We start from the raw sequence: 5,143 nt of genomic DNA, 5'->3' as shown, positions 1-5,143 counted from the left end.
TAAGTACAGTGCAGTCCCAATAAAACTGAGCTAGATTGACTCTTTGGTCCTCTCCCAGATTGGTGTATCTCCATCGTGCTTACTCCCATCAGGGTGTTGCTGTTAAGTTGCTGGCAAACTGACAGTGACAGAGATCTAATTCATACTGAAGGATGTAGTCTTTGATCTTCTACAGCAAGTGTTTATAGCCTCCTCACTTTCACAAGCCAGGTGGTGTTATGCACATAATGCAAGTCTTCCTCTGAACCAGATGCCACAATCCTCTTCATAGTGTCAAGCTTCACAAATGATTTGCTCAGTATACAGATTGGATAGTTATGGAGAAAGGATACTACTCTAATGGACGTCCTTATTGATTTTAAACCATTCAGTGTTCCCTTGTTCCATTCATACAATAGCTTCTTGATCTGGGTATAGATTTCTCATTGGCACAATGAGATTTCTCATTGACATAATGAGGATTCTCATTCTTCTCAATGTGAGCCCCAATTTGTTATGATTATGCCATAGCCAATAAAACACAAATGGACATTCTCCTTGTATTCTTTGCTTTCAGCCAAGATCCATCTGACAGCAACAATATCTTTTGTGCCATGGACACTTTTAAACACAGCTTAAACTTCTGACAGGTCTTTGTCAGTGTATTGTTCTAGCTATTTCTGGATAATCCTCAACAATATTTTTCCTATAGGTGGTATTAATGATATTTTTCAATAATTTCCACAGTCTGTTGGACCATTTCTTCAAGTAAGTCAGCCAGGCAGTTATCTTCCAAGTTCCCTTCTTGTTGTTAGGTGCCATCAAGTCAAGTCTGACTTGTAGTTACCCTATGAACAATAGATCTGAACCTGTCCAATCCAGTATCATCCTCAACATCTCAGTTGACCCTATGTAGAACAGAATGAAACAATGCTCTATCCTGTGCCATCTTCACAATCACTGTTTTGACTGAGCCCACTGTTGTAGCTATGGGGTAAATACATCTCAGCTGTTCTCTAAGTTGAAACGTAAAATTATATCAGACAATATATAATGAAAACAATATCATAAACAATAAAACAACAGAAATGTCTTGAAACATCAATGGCTTTATTTTATGTGGTTAAAGATCTATGCCACGTTCTCTGGTTTCAATCATACTTGTCGTTGACTGCTGTCGAGTCAAGCACAACGCATAGCTATGAAGAGAAGACCTGAAATCTTTCTATAACTATTGTGGTTTCTCAAAGTTCATAATTTTTCCAGATACATGTTGTTTAGGAAGTGAATGCCACTCAAAATATGTTAATTGTAACTTTGAAAACAGTATAAGTAGAAATAAGAAAATAAATTTGATGGCATCATTATATGGAAAAGTAATGTTGGTTTTGTCATAATTTATTTAATGGTATTAGTATGTTGTAATAAATACATCATTCTTGAAAAGATAGAGGTGTCAGAGAAACAGAAGAAGACTCTTAATGAAATGATTTGGAGTTGACCTGTTAGCACCTAACAACAATATTATTTTATCATTCTATTTATCACTAAAATATTTTCTTTCTTTTTTAAGTAGGAATCACTGATATTTCTAGCCCATGGGAAAGGAATGATTCTTTTTTATTTCATTGTTTTTTTATGTGTTGTTCTGGGTAATATTTCTTATTATTAGGATTCAGAACATTTCCAGTAATAATTAAAAATTATTATTTATGCTTAAGATTTTTAAGTTTCTTATGTGATTTTTCTGGTGAGTACAAATGCATTTTTATAAAATCAATTAATCTTTTTATATAGAAATTTACGTGTGGTATCTAAGTATGGTATGCATTCAATACATACAGTTTTATTTTTAAATAAAAATTGTTAATTGACTGAAGGCTTCTTAGGATTCTATTAATTAAAAGAGCATTTTTTCCCTATAGCAAATAACCAATTGAGGGACAGAAAACAAGTATGCAACAAGAATCAACATCTGTAAAATTTTAAAAGGTTTGTTATTTTCCAAGCTAAAACTTCATATCTTAGAAAGGAATTTAGTGGGTTCCTACTTCTTTTTACCTATAAATATATAAAAAGGAGAAGTTTAAATGCATACTAATTCAATTTTATGTTCATTTCTTTTTCTCAATCAGTCCGTACAAACTATCTATTTCCATGTAGAGAATTATCATTTAATTATAACAACTGCTTTCTCAAATTTTAAGACAAATTTAATTTATAATAATGAGGTTATATTTTCAAATGTCATATATAATTTGCGGTGACAAAGGAATTTTTTCCCATAGACAAATGTCAGGTTCTTCCATTGTTTAATGGCAAATTAAATAGAAAATTTCTCATTTGGTACCTGAATATACTTATTTAGCTTCCTTCCATCTGTTCTGAAAAAGCTCTTATAAAAGCTGCTGTATCCCATGGCAACCCCCAATGGCATTTTAGCTCAGTGTCTCTCAACAGACCTCATTTCTCCCAGGGAAAACACATCAACATTTCAAGGACAGTACACACACACACTTTCCATTAAGGGGTGTACAAAATAGATATAATTTATTTTATATATAAAACAACAACAACAACAACAACAACCAAAAAATCCCTTTATATTTCCCAAGGGTTTTGTGCATTGTGTGTAATTTTAAGGAGGAAAATGAATCAAATTAGTTCCCAAAATCTCTATCATCCCGATTCTTATAAAGCATTATCAGATAAACATTTTTATTAGTATAGAGGAAATCATATAACCTGGATACTTCTAAGAAATAAAGCTGATTCATTATTTTATTTTTTTTAGTATGAAAAGATTTATTCAAGACCTTTGATGTCATATTTACAACATATAGAACTACATCAATTTATTTAGCAATTTAAGCTGAGGAACTTGTGGTGTCCTGGAAAAGATGTGAAATCTCCCTTTTGCTTTAAAAACCTTTAAATTTTGATGGCGGGTCAACTAAGATTTAGTTCCAACTTGAAGACACGTAACAACAACAAGAACATAAAGAACAATGAGTCAGAACCAGCAGATCAGGAATCTACTTACAAGATGGTCATTTATTGGTTCTGGGATGAAAAGAAGTCACATAGTCTCTCTAAAATCTTAATTTTACAGTTTAGGAAATAGGAAGAACTTCACAGTTGTAAAGATAATAAAAACAATTTATTAAAACTCTTTTTTTAATGAGAAAACAATACTTAACACCATTCATTATTATAATCTATCACAACAGTTTTTTTTCCCTTTCCTTATTTAAGGAAAGAGTGCAAATGCTGTTACCCAATACCACAAATCATGCAGTCAAGATTCCCCTATTTGGTGAAATCACAGGGGTCAGCACATCTGGAGTGCAATGAATAAACCTTATCCTGGTGAAACTACCTTCACATTTATGGTATCTCTTGTGCTAGGTAAGTCTATTACTCAACCTTTTATTATTTCAAGTGTCATTTATACACAATTAAAACACAAAAGAGTCATTTTTTCCTTTGAGTACAGTCAGATGAGTGAAAGAGAGTTGACATAGAATGTTCCCCTCCCCCAAACTACATGTATGCAGTAATAACATGTAGAAGCTGTAATGATTTTCATATTCTGATAAAAGTTGTAAAAGGATTAGGGGTGGAAGTATGACTTAATCCCATTATTATTCTAATATGATATATAATGTTTCCTTCAAGTGTGAACTCTCTCACAGGAGATAAAGGAGAGAGGATGCAAGCATAGATGGCAACCTCAGTTGTGACCAAAAAGAATCACGGGCAGTGGAGTGCATATGTTTGAGCCCAAGCCCCAGGGTCTTGAAGCTCCTTGACATAAGGGAAGGCCCAGACATAAGCCGAGTCAGTCCTAAGGAGACAGAAGGAAAAGAGGAAATGTCCCTAGAATCAACAGAAACAGAGTACTTCTCTCTAGAGTTCGTACCCTGAACCTAGATTTTTACACTTCTAAGCTGTAAAGGAATAATTTGTTGTTATTGTTGTCACAGCCTTTCACTAGAAATTTCTCTAGCAGCACTAGATATCCAAGAAAAAGTGAAATGTGAAATCTCTTGTTGGTACTTGGAATGAGAAAGAATAAACTGTCCTATGCACAGGCTGTCCTTCTTCAGGAATCAGAAGATTTCACTGCATAGTGTGCAGTTCTGAATAATGCTTTTGTGCTTTTAAATATACTTGCATATTTAGTGGACTGTTTTGAAAGCACATTTAAATTGATAAAATGATTAACATTCTATTGTGATAAGCTAATATGGGGGAAATGAAATTTTATGTGTTTTAAAAGATAAGTTTATTTTCTAGTTTTGTTCTTCAATTTATCCTTTCAAATGTCATCATTGGTTCTTATATTTAAAAAATATTTTTAGAACATATATGTGAGCTTCTACCTTGTAATTAACTTAAAACATTATTGTATTCCATGTGCTTTTATAGAACTCTAAAATGGAACTTTAAAAATGCATTTGATTAAGATGTAATAAAATAGGATTTGTTTTCTAGAATAAAGTAAATAGTTCTAGGCAATTTTTGAAACTAGAAATAAATTATTTAGAACAATAGTGTCATATAAACATTTGATTGTAAGACATTACAAGTGTTGTTAAGAGTCATTGAGTAGAGCATGACACTTAGTGCAACCTGATGAAGAAAGATCTGAACCCTGTTCTAAAACTATCATCGTTTTTCTCATGTCCATAGAAGTTCCAAAGGAATATTGTTTAGGAAATGGATGACAATCCTGCTTCCAAAATGTCTTAATCTGGGAGCTTTACCAAACACCAAACATTGTCATGTGTAACCATTATGGTACTTTATACACCAATGGCACAGTGTTCAGCATCACAGGATCTCCAAGTAACCTTAGCACAACAAACTGACAGATCAGTCCTGTACCACTTAAAAAATTGTCCTTACCAAGCACAATTAACACCAGGCCTGAGGGGCCAAACGACATTTAAATTTATTATTAATTTCAATAAAAATTTACAGAGACTTTGGATTTCCATTCATTCATTGTTACACTTTCTCCCCTCCCAACCCTCCCCCCAGTACACTACCCTCTTGGAAAAGCAAAAGAAAAATTCTTTCATTGTTTTACAAACCCTCCCCCAGGTCCACTCCACCATGTAGCCTTTGCTCTAGACTCCTGTCATGACAAAAATACCTA

This window comes from Elephantulus edwardii, unplaced genomic scaffold, assembly GCF_000299155.1.
Source record: "Elephantulus edwardii isolate Elephantulus edwardi_28Jun2011 unplaced genomic scaffold, EleEdw1.0 scaffold00119, whole genome shotgun sequence".
Lineage (NCBI taxonomy): Eukaryota > Metazoa > Chordata > Mammalia > Macroscelidea > Macroscelididae > Elephantulus > Elephantulus edwardii.
This window is presented reverse-complemented; position numbering follows the sequence as displayed.